Below are 12,452 nucleotides of genomic sequence, written 5' to 3'. Positions count from 1 at the left end.
CAGCGACGCCATGTTCCGCCAACTCCCAAAAGATCCAGCCATTCCCACATTTAGACTCACAGACAAATGGGAAATGGATCTGGAAGCACCCAATTCCAAACATCTCCTGCCAAGCAGGTGTATGCTCAAAATCTCCATAGGCAACAAGAGCATAGTCCATAATTGTTGGGTCGTGCGAGACGTCACTGCTGCCTTTTACTTAGACAGAGATATTCTCAAACGCTTTGCCATTAGTTTGGACCTAATAAACTTCAAGGCTTGGTCCCGATTAGCGGATAATCCCATGGGTTTTGATGACCAAGAGAAACATTTAGGTCAGCTCAATTGCTACCTTATGCAGTTGAAATTCAGATTGGAGAGGAAGTCACCATCTCAGAAAGGATCCGACAATTCTCCCTGGAAGTGAAAGTTAAAAGAGGACAGAAATGCCTATATTCATTTAAATGCTCCTCTCCAACAGCAAGGGTTGGGGGTAAACCCAACACCATTTGTCAATATAGAACATGACACCATTCCAATAGAGGTGGATAACAGCGACTTAAAGAGTATCACTCTGGCCGCAGGCACCATTATTGGAATGGCGGTTGATGACTGACATTTTTCCATTGATCTAGGTAATGAACTGTTAGGACCAATCCCCAAGGACTGTTTTGACAGAGACAGTGATGACAATACAACACCAGACAGGATCTTCACCCGGCATGGAGGTGGGAGGGGGGGAAATCCTGGTGTACACTTCCTGCCCTTATGGCAAGGAAGATGTGATTTGTGACTTCAGAAGGGATGAGGTGATTTTCCAGGTCCATGAGGGCTGCCTTTCCCACCTGAAGCCACCAGTCCAAATCAGCACTTTGACCAGGGACTTCTCAACCCAGCTGGAGGAAGCCCCTGAGATAGTGAAACCAGAAGTCTTTCCAGGCTTCAGGCAGAAGGTTGAAGAGAGAGTCAACCTAGCTGATGCCTGTGTGACTCTGGAGCAGAGGCAAAAGTTGAAACAAGTTTTCTTGGATTTTCAAGATCTCTTTGCGGTGGACTCATATGATTGTGGTCGCATCGACATCCACACAACAACAATTCCCACGGATCCTGATATGACTCCAGTGTTGTGAAGCAATATCGCTTGCCTCTCGCATCAATGGAGTCCCTGACTGAAATCATTAAGAACCTTGAGTCCCGTGGGATAATCCGTCCAGTCCACAGCACCTTCAATAATCCAGTGCTGGGGATATTGAAGCCAAACGGCCAGTGGAGACTCTGCGCCGACCTTAGGGAGCTCAACAAACGGGTCCATACTTCCCGATGGCCTCTTCCCTGCATTGACCAAGGGCTGGCCCAGATCCAGGGGTCACAGATATTCACTGCAATAGACCTGACCAATGGATACTGGACTGTACCTGTCAGTAGGGAGGACCAATACAAGATGGCTTTTACCTTTGGAGGCCAGCAGTACACATGGACCTGGACTCCCTTCGGATACATCAACTCCGGCAATGAATTTCAACATTTTACTACACAAGGCCATGCCCGACCTGGCTGCGAGGGGTAACCTGGCTTATGTAGATGATGTCCTCATCAAAAGCTCAACTGTTGAGGAACACATAGCGGGGATCCGTTATGTTCTGACACAGTTGAGGGCCGCCAGAGCAAAACTTTACTTTCAGAAAGCACAGTGGTGTAGAACCCGTGTGAATTTCTTGGGGCATGAGATTACTCCTCTGGGTCTCTGTCCCCAGGAAAAGAAAGTGGAAGCACTCCAGAAACTGAAGGACCCCACAACTCTGCGGGAACTAAGGAGCCTCCTTGGACTGACTAATTACAGCAGAGAGTTCATTGAGGGCTACGCAGAGATCACCAGACCCCCGATTCATCTTTTGAAGGGGGGGGGTCAAGTGGGAATGGGGTCCAGAACAATCCGAGGCAGTAAGACAACTCATAAGAAGCCTCTCACAAGCGCCTTGCCTAGCTTACCCTGTCAGAAACAAGGAGTTTTTCTTGGAGACAGGGTTCTCTAATACATGCTTGACTGCAGTATTATACCAAAAGCATGACAAGGTCAATAAACAAAATTACCACCCGTCAAACCAGGGGGAAGACATCATAGTGGAGATTCCACACCAGCCGCTTAAAAGGTAACCCGCTAAACCCGCTAAAAAGCCGGGTTAAAAGGAAGCTACACATTGCTTACCGGCTAGCCTCGAGTGGTGCAGTAGAACGTTACAACAAAACCATTGTGAGCATTTTGAAAAAGTTTGTGGCAGATTCTTTGCCACGTTGGGATATCCGATTACCTCTTGTCCTAATGGTCATCAGATCTACCCCTTCATCTGCAAATAAAATGTCACCGTTTGAGTTGATGACTGGATGCAGGATGGTGCTTCCCCATCATCTGCTTTACAGGACCCAAGAGCAGACATTGATCAATGCCTCCACAACTCATGAGTAAGTTGAAAATTTAAGAAAACACCTTCAACATGCTTTTGCCTTTGCTCAGGGAAATCTAGAAAGATCAGCCGATAGCATGAAGACACACTATGACTTGAAGACTACCAGGAAAGAATACAATGTAGGGGACCGGGTCTATCTATACAATTTCCAAAGGAACCAGGCCAAACAGCGGAAATTTTTGCCTACCTGAAAGGGACCTTTTGAAATTGTAGACAAGATCTCACCAGTCGCCTACAAGATCCGCATCCCCAAAGGCAGTTTGGCAGAGGGGCAAGATAATTGGGTCCATATTAATCAGCTAAAGTGTTGCCATCCTAGGCACACTCTGCTGCAACTGGAGGAGTCTTCTGGAACCCCAGAGGGGGCCGCTCCAGATCAATAAAATTCCAACTCTAAAACCATTCCACACATAGTCTATAAAATACAATAATGCAAGTGTCTCCTGATTTATAAAATGTATATGCCCGCCCCACTACATTAATAGTGGTGGGGAAATGTCTACGAATATGTTTTGGCCTTTTTGCTTTGTAATCCTAGGAGAGAGAAACCATGGAGACTGACCAAGGAGGACGACCCGGGGACCGGGAGCAAAGATCCGAGGGACCCGGGGTATCGCTCAATACTCCCATCAGGACTGGCGAGGAGAGCCAAGTGATCCACCCCTGATGGCGGAATAGACGATTAACTGTGCCATTTGTGGAATCCGGAGAGATGAGGCGGACATCCCAGTCTTGCGAAGTTCCATTGATGAAAGTACAACGGCCATCGCAAGAGGGGCGCTAGTGGGATGTAACAACCCACTCATCCAAGCCCTGCAACATCACTGTGCATTGCTGGCAGCAGAAACATCATAATGGCCACTGGAAAGCATGCTGCTCGCCAGAAATCACCAGACATTGCACAGTGAAAACCTAAAAAATAGGCCACCATTCACTTTTGCCTATCTTAGTGAGCACAGGAGACCACTGCCAAAAACCACCATTGGGCTACCCACAAAGTAGCCTGAAATCACTTGGAAATAGCAATGCTGATTGCCAAAAGAAACACAGAGCTGTTTGGGAATCCGTTTTCTTGATTGTCAAAAATGTGCTACAATCATGGCTCGCAAAGCACCTAAAAGATCCAACCTCTTTGTTGGGTGTTCCACATTACTCTACTGCAAGAATCCACATCAATATAATATCAGCAAGAATCATATGCTATCAAGCAAAATCCCCTTTTAAAGATACTGATGGAAAGACAGCTGTCAAAAATGGTTGCAATACCATTACTCACCTCTACCAGAAAGCCTGCGTTTTAAACCAGTTTCCTTGTAAAGTTGAACATGGAACCCCAAACTATGCCAGAGAAATACTTGCTATCAGAAGCCTAAGGGGTGGAGACAATTTAAAACTATATTCTGAAATGACTTGAAGGAAGCAATCGTTTAACGTATGTATTAAAAATGTGGGTTATATTGTAAGAAGAGACAATTTGTAGACATTGTTTGCAGAGTTAAAAAGTTTTCCACACTGGGATCAAACAGATTCCACACCTTTTCCCTGGACAAAAGAAGCTTCCTTTTGCCCTTGGGCAAGAGATTGACAGACTGGTGTGAACAGGAACTAGCCAAGGCACCCTGGCATGTTGCTCTCAGTCAAGACAATGGATTCTTTGGGATGAATAGGAATATGCTGATTTGGGTGTGACTGGTCAACAACTGCTCTGGGAGAGACAGGACATGTGACCCTCGTCAGCCAGCTCGGAGGACGGAGCCAAACCATTGTGGACTCAGGTAGCCCAGCAAATATATGTTTTATAAAATTGCGTATAACAAAGTGTACCAAGCTGACAAAAATATGAAATTTTGGGATTCTTAAAATGAAAAATCACTCACAATTTAAGACTAAGCTGGACGCTGTGTGATGTTCTAAGACCAAACCCCGGAATTTATTAATATCACAGCTGCAGTGTTGTTGCTATGAACATAAGAACTTACAGTAATATGCCCAGAGAGGATCTGCATGCATGTATCAAATTTGGTGCAGAACCAACAATGGGAAACTCACCAAAAGCGCGAATAATTGGCCATTTCTGAACCAAAGCTCGTAGGAACATGGGACTTGAACAGAGACATGCCTTAATTAATCTGTGATGTGTATATGTACTATGAACAACTTGTGTATCTGGGAAATATGTTTTTTGGGAAAAATTGATTTTCAATGAAAAAGAAAAGGGGAGGGATTTCAGTTAAGCCATAAACACAGCATCACTCTGACTCATTCTGACACGCTGATCCTTTCTCCAGTCAGGGTACAGGGAATTCTCTGACCTATCAAATCCTTAGACGGTTTTGCATTGTAGAATCAGCCTACCCACCCCCTTTGGAAACATATAAATATGGACTGCTGAGACCCAGAGAAACACACTCTTTCCACTCTTCAACTGATTTCTTGCGAAGCACTCTGCCGGAAGACTCCAGACTGCAGATAGATCCAGACTAAGAACCCAAACTCTAGAACCTTGAAGCAGAGAGGCCTAAACCAAAAGCTGAATCCTTTTCAGCAGGCTTCAGAATCTTTTGAAAACCTGATTCTAACCCCTAAACTTCCACGGGGCCTAACCAAACCTTTCAACAGCCGGGCAAGCTGTTTTGCTTCTGGCTAAGAACCCTGTGCTAGAACCAAGATCCAGACCCAGAAAGCAGCGCTTTATCAATAACCCGTCAGACCCAGACCAGAGGCCGTGCTGTGAGCAGAACCCAGTGCCTGAGACCGTCCGGTGGTGAGAGTGAAGTCCAAACCCTTGACCAGATCTGTGACGCAGCCCATTCCATTCCAAAGCCTAGGAGTGAGTATCTAGTCTAGAACTGTCCATAATCAATCTCTTAGTTTAAAGTAATCCTCGTCCATCCATTTCAACCTGTTCAGAACTGCATTATAGAATCTTGTGTCCATCCGGTTGATTTCAAATCTGTAAAGCGTGATCTGTCGTTTAGAAATCTTGACTTTATTTCTGAAAAATCTACCTTCACAAAAACCTCCATAACTTTTGAACCACACGTCCTAGAAGCGAAATTTAACTGTCATTTTAAAGCTTTAACAACATTCCAATTCATAATAGTTTTTTCATAATCGCGATTTACGCACGTGGAAAAATAGTCGCAAATTGCAATTTAGCTCAATTCCATTTTCTGTCAAAATAGCTGTTCTTGCTTTCCACCTCTGAATTTCGTTTCAATTTGATAATCATTCATGAATCATTGCTAGTGTTGACCTGAACCAATCCAAAATCTTATCCTGAATCTCGGTTAGTGAATTAAACTCATGTTGGCATATTTTTCCCCTTCATTGCAATCACATTCAAAAGTATTTTGACTGTTTTAAAATCATACCTGTTTTCTCTAAGCTTGCTGGGGGAACTGGAATTGAACTGCATTATCGATTGTATTCTTGAAACCTGTGTGCCCTCATTTCCATCTCTCATATTGCCTAATAGTGGGGGGAGTGAGTAGTCACAGGGGAAAAAGTGATCATATTATCTTTTGATTGAAATCATATCAAGTTATTTCTGTGTTGCATTCTTTCCATCTTGCATTTCCTGGAATCACAAAGTATTCTCTGCTACCGTATCCTCCATATTCATACTCCTAAGTGATTAAAGAGATTGCTGATTTTGTAATATTACCCGTTGTTGATTACCGTCCATAGTCGGTGCTATTCAGTATTATTTTGTTCACAAAAGTGTGATATATATATTGTTTAATTCTTCAAATAAATCTTTTAATTTGCAAAATAAACCTACTTCTTGGCTCAGTGAGGTCAGGGGGATTTAAAGAGAGGGGCGTTATATAAGGGTTCATCATCCAGATTTAAAGAACTTGGACATAAAAATATATAAATAATAGCTTCCATTGGGCATCCCATCCTAAGCATTGACTTAGTTGGATTTCTGGATTGAAGTCACTTACACAACAGCTCCAACCAATCACGGCACGACCATGACCGACCAAGCACAAGCAGCGGCAGACGCAGGATCTCCCACAAATGCCACCGCCAGCCTCACTTCACATGCCAGCCTCATGAGGAGACCAAGCCCATTCACCCTCAAACCACATCATGACCAGGGTCAGCGATGCGAGGAATCGGCCGAGGAATTCGAAGACTTTGTAGGTGCCATCGGCACCCAAGACCCTCCCAACAAGATCAGCATTTTCACAAATGATGCGGTAAGAGAAATCAAAAACCTGATACGTACGAGTCCCCCGTAAGCCCACGCCACCTATTCACGCCTCCTGGAAGCCATAAAGGAAAAACTTGTAATAACACCCAATCGAGACTATGAACGCTATACCTTCAATCAATGCGCACAGCTCCCCCACGAATCCATAGGAGAATTCGTCATCCGCCTCCAAAGGAAAATAATAAAATGTGACTTCGCCAACTTCAATGACGATGAAGCCATCAGACTGCACATAACAGAAGGAAGCACCTCATCAATGTTCAGAAAACACCTTCTGAAGAAGCCCCTATCCCTCAAAGAGGTACTGGACCTTGCCAGGGTGTATGAAAGAATAGATGTCCAAGCCGCAGCCATAGAAAACCCAAAAAAAGGAGACATCATCGTGGCCATAACCCCATACACCCGATACCCAAACCCTCAGAGTCGACAAAACTCCAGAAACACTACGCAGCGAACACAAAGTGACCGGCAATGCTACCGCTCTGGATTCGAATACCCACACAGAGGACAATGCCCCGCTATTGGCCAACGATGCATGCGATGTGGCCAGGAAAATCACTTTCAGGACATGTGCAAAGAACAACTCCCTGACATGGGCCTGAACCGCCCGCAGAATACCAGTCGCCTTCTGGAATCACACAAAGAACCACCTGACCAACGCTCCATCGAAAGAGGAGTGCCATACCCCACAAGCGCCCACCAATGCCCGAACATGGTGAGAGCACTAGAAGGACTACAAATTGAACCCGACAGGAAAGTTCACGGACTGTATGATTTCTGCCACTATGACCAAATGCAAATGGCTGACTCGGAGAGAACCTACACAGGGAACACCAGCCACCCCAAGAACAAGAAACTCACATCCAACCCTTCCCACTGGACTACGACCCATACAACAACTCCCCACCGAGATATCTTTAAGATAAGGTACAACAACCCCATTACCTAATGGATGGATACGACAGGGAATACATCTGGCTCCTTAACACCAACATCGAAGACACGCCAGCCCCCAGGTTCATAATACAAATGGGGAACACCAGGAATAAATTTGTTGTCAACATCTGAGCGACAGTGAACGTCATGAATGAGGAACTATATCACAAGATAGCGGCTCTCTACCCCCTGCGTCAATCAAGAACCCACATCTTCCAGTGGGGAGCAGCACTACCCATGACGTCCAAAGGTCAATTCCAATGTGATCTGACTCAGAGACCTCACAACAACCACCATAATACAAGTCATACGAAGTCCCTCAATAGGACGATGCCTCCTCAGCTAAAGGATAGCCAGGGCCCTGGCACTCATTGATCTTCAATACGAACAGACCAAAGTCATTAAAGGACACCCATCAGATGGCTGTGACATTATGACAATAACCTGCCAACCCCTCACCAAAGAGACACTCAAAATCAATTCCCCAAGCTATTTGAAGGGGTAGGAATGCTCAAAGACTCTGTCATTCAATTGCACATCGACCCCACAGTCGCACCAGTGCCACAGCACCCCTGCAAGGTGGGCTTCCACCTCCAGGCCCAAGTATCGAAAGAGCTCCAACTCATACTACTCAATGACATCATTGAAAAAACAGAAGGACCGACACCATGGGTATCCCCCATCGTAATAGTGCCCAAAGACAATGGACGACTACGCATATGCGTTGATATGTGCATCCCCAACACTGCCATCCAAAGAGAGAGGCATCCCGGACCAAGTTTGGAGGACATGCTCATCAGACTGAACCAAGCGACACACTTTTCAAAGTTAGACAGACCTCAATCAGGGCTATCACCAGCTCATCATAGACCCAGCTTCCAGGCCAATAACCACCTTTGCAACACACAAGGGATTATTCAGATATAAACGCCTCAACTTTGGCATATCTTCAGCCGTGGACATTTTCCAAGAGACGATCAGACGCCTGATATCATCTGAAGCAAACGCCTTAAACTACAGCGATGACATCCTGATCTTCGGGAAGTGTCAAGAACAACATGAAAAGGCACTCGTAGCAATTTTCAAAATCCTTCAAGACGCTGGCCTAATGCTGAATGGACCCAAATGTGACATTAATAAAACCAGCCTCAGATTTTTTGGACACATATTTTCAGACAAAGGCATAAAGGCCAACCCAGACAAGATAAAAGCGATCAGCGATCTTCAAGCCCCCACGACGACAGCAGAATTACGATCATTCCTAGGGATGGCAGGATACTGTGCATGCTACCTCCAAAACTATGCCACGATCATCGACCCACTCCGAGCCCTCCTCAAGAAGGACAAACTCTTCAACTGGGACCCACAATGCCAGACAGCTTTTCTGACCATCAAAGAAAGCCTCACCAACCATCGCCAGCTAGCATACTTCCACCCTGAGTGGCAAACCATCATCACACCGGACGCCAGCCCAGTCGGACTGGTAGCCATCCTAGCCCAAACCGACAAAAAGGACAATACACAACATGCAGTAGTGGCCTATGCTAGCCGTGCCCTGTCTCCCAGTCGAGAAGGCTTACTCACAAGCAGAGCGAGAAAGCCTTGTGCCCATATGGGCCTGTGAAAAGTTACACCACTTCATTATTGGCCGACGGTTTACCCTGGTCACGGACCACCAGGCGCTACTCTCGTTATTTGGAAACCCCAAAACAAAAATGCCCCCTCTGGATAGAACGCTGGGGGATAAGACTACAAGAATATGACTAGGAAATCACTCACAAACCAGGAAGAGAAGCAAACCCGGCTGACTACCTGTCGAGACACACACTAGCAGGAAGCGACAACAACTTAGTTCACGAGGCGGAAGAAAATCTCATACCTGTCCTCCAACGCCATGCAACCGACTATCTTCACAGTGGTCTTCACAGCCAGGCGCAAAGCTGACCCCACAATCAGGGTCGCCATACATCTAACCCGCACGAAAAAATGGAGGGAGGTGCAAGAAAGGAGATACGGTAGGGAGGGGACGAACAAGAAAGAATTAAACCACCTAGCCAAGATACACTTGGAACTAGCGACCACCGACCAAGACATACTGCTAAGAGGAAACAGGCTTGTAGCGCTGATTGACCTATGGAAAACACTTGTAGCGCTAGCACACGAGGGCCACAGAGGGATTGACAACACGGAAAAGATCCTAAGCCACACGTGGTTTCCCTACATGGACATTGTAGTGGAAGAAATGTTGGCACACTGCAGACCCTGCCAACTAGCAGTGAGGAAATCATCTCCAAGGCCCATGCAGCCGACAACACTACCAGAGAGACCATGGCAAAAAGTTGCAATGGACTTCTACAGGCCCCTAGAGGAAGGAGGCTTCCTGCTCGTGACCATTGACGAATACTCAAGATTCCCATTCATCAAACGAACACTGTCAACATCATTCAGTGAGACAGCGCCCATCATAGATGAGCTTTTCAGTGCATGGTGCATCCCCAACATCGTCAAAACAGACAACGGTTCTCCGTTCCAATGGCGCGAGTTTGGCAAATTTGCAGACCATCTTGGCTTCCATCATCAAAAGGTTACACCGCTCTGGCCCCAAGCCAACGAATGGTGGAACGGTTCATGGCCACTATAAAACTAACCAGGCAGAAAGCCCTAGCTGAGCAAGTATCACACTCACAGGCTACTCACAGGTTATCTGCGGAATGCTCAGGAGCTACAGGAACACAACGCACGATGCAACGGGGAAAACACCAGCAGAATTAATGGTGAGATACAGACCCCGGACACGCATCCCCCAACGGGAAGACTACACACCAGAAGGAGACGCAGCCATAAGGGAATGAGATGCCGAAAAGGAAAGCCAGAGAGTGGGCTGACAAAAAGAGGAATGCAAAAGAACCCCAGCTCGAAGTAGGACAGACAGTCCTAGTGCGACAAAACCAGGGGAGGAAAACGGACACCCGCTTTGACCCGGAGCCTCGGATCATTATGGCCGTAAAAGGACCCATGATAACTGCAACAGGAGAACCAGGGGAGATAACACTGAATGCGGAATTCTTCAAAACATTGTATCTAGAAGATCCAGAGGCATCAGAAATGATCACCGAGGAATCAAGAGTATGAAGAAAACACAAGCCCCCAACCCCCAGTCGAAGCGATTGGTGAAGCAGAGAGTCTCCCGGCAAACCCAACAGGACAGTGAGGAAACCGGTGAGACTCCCTGAACAAATGTGACCCCAGCTTTCATGTTAAGCACGGGGAGGTGTTGTAACTGAATAAAGGGACGCAGCCCCTTTAAGGCAGAAAACACACCAGAGCAGGAAGAGGGCGGAAGGGGAGGGGCAGGGACAGTTGGAATATGGAAATGAATAAAGAAGGTTGACACTAAGCATGGCTCAGTGTCATTAATGAGAGCAGGCAAGAGTGAATGAGGTGAATCACCCACAACACTGGCATGGAGGCGGGGCCTCAGAGGTAAGTACTGGGAAGAGGAGGATGGACGTGGAGGTAATGCTTGTGACCCGTGCAGCCGCCATGTTAGGATCAGGCAACACTCACCGTGTGGCCATAGTCACACACATGAGTATGACCGAGTACCCCCAAGCCCCTTGAGGATAAACACCAAGACGGTAACTATTTTCCTGACCCTAAGATGTCTGACGACATGGACACCTTCACACCATGTTAGCACGCGCAGCGTGCGTGATTTTGAAATGGACCCGCCTAAGCTCTGCGGCACGGACTGTATTTTCCTTGCGGATATCTTGATAATATCAAATGATTTCCAGCTAGAGGTGATTTTAAGTATTTTACTCTGCCCACCGCTTCAAAGTAACAAAAAAAGCTTAAAAGAGTCGCGCTCCTTTTTCAGAATGAGCGAATTCGGTAGCTCGAGCTGCCGCTTGTTCGTTGTTGAGTTTTCGCCGTTGGCGTCGGTCTCTGCGAATCCTCCGGCGCCGGCGCGAGCTTCTATCCCGGGCGACGTACACTGCGCTCTCATGACTGGCGGACGCTCTTAGTTTTCAGTTTCCGGCGGGTAGAGCGAAAAAAGTAAAGCAGTGAAACACTGGCGTCCTCCCACTTATAGCAAAAAAACGCGCCCGCACAAAGTTTTGCAAACACATCCACAATAGAAGAAGAAAAAAATGCACGCGCGTACGCCTAGATCGACTCAACGCACGTTTTAAGAAAGCCTGGTTACCTTTCTTGGCTCCAGTTCACGAGGCGCCCACCATCTTGTGGAGATTCGCTCTCACGGCTGAAAATCCGATAGTCTGAATCAAGACGAAATGTCCCAGTAGTGCCTTTGTCTCGCGCGCTTTTCTTCGCAAACGGTAGATACAATAACACACTCCTTCCTACCTTCGCTCTTTATTGTCAAAGGACAATAACAATGTCTTTGTGCTGTACTGTGCCGTCCTTGTCGGAGTGGGTAGTTTGTAGAGACGAACTCTGGCGCGTTTATTTTCCAGGGATCGGCTGCTAGGTTGGGGAGCAGCAGATGTGCAGACCAGTGCCCATCGCCCCCTCCCTCTACACTGCCTTGTGAATTGATCGGGTCTAGGGCCGGTCAAATTCTGTGTGAAGAACTGAGCGTGTTAGCGGTCATTACAGTCTGGAAGAAAGTTTCTTATATTTAACTGTCTATGTAGTAAAGATAATCACAGAATGCTTTGTTTTACCGGGTGCAGCATATGAAACAGAACGTACACCAGTTGGGCGGCATTGTTTATTATTGTTTGGTTAACTAGTCTTTTATATTGTATTTTTGTATTCGACACAGTGTTTTACACCCGCAAGTTCTAACCTGTAATGCTGCAGGACAACCGATTAAAACATAC

The 12,452-nt window shown here is 46.4% G+C and overlaps 1 long non-coding RNA gene across 1 annotated transcript in view; it reads right to left on the bottom strand.

Moving 5' to 3' along the window:
* LOC138569825 (uncharacterized) overlaps nt 1-12,251 on the bottom strand; it is a 92,127-nt gene extending 79,876 nt beyond the window's left edge. The window contains exon 1 of the long non-coding RNA XR_011303340.1: nt 11,813-12,251. This is a non-coding gene — a long non-coding RNA (uncharacterized lncRNA). The remainder of the gene's footprint in view (nt 1-11,812) is intronic.
* Nucleotides 12,252-12,452: the final 201 nt, after the last annotated feature.

This window comes from Ambystoma mexicanum, chromosome 2q (genome assembly GCF_040938575.1).
Source record: "Ambystoma mexicanum isolate Mex_15411 chromosome 2q, UKY_AmexF1_1, whole genome shotgun sequence".
Classification (NCBI taxonomy): domain Eukaryota; kingdom Metazoa; phylum Chordata; class Amphibia; order Caudata; family Ambystomatidae; genus Ambystoma; species Ambystoma mexicanum.
Note: the sequence above shows the minus strand (reverse complement) of the source record. Positions and strands in the feature narration are given on the sequence as shown.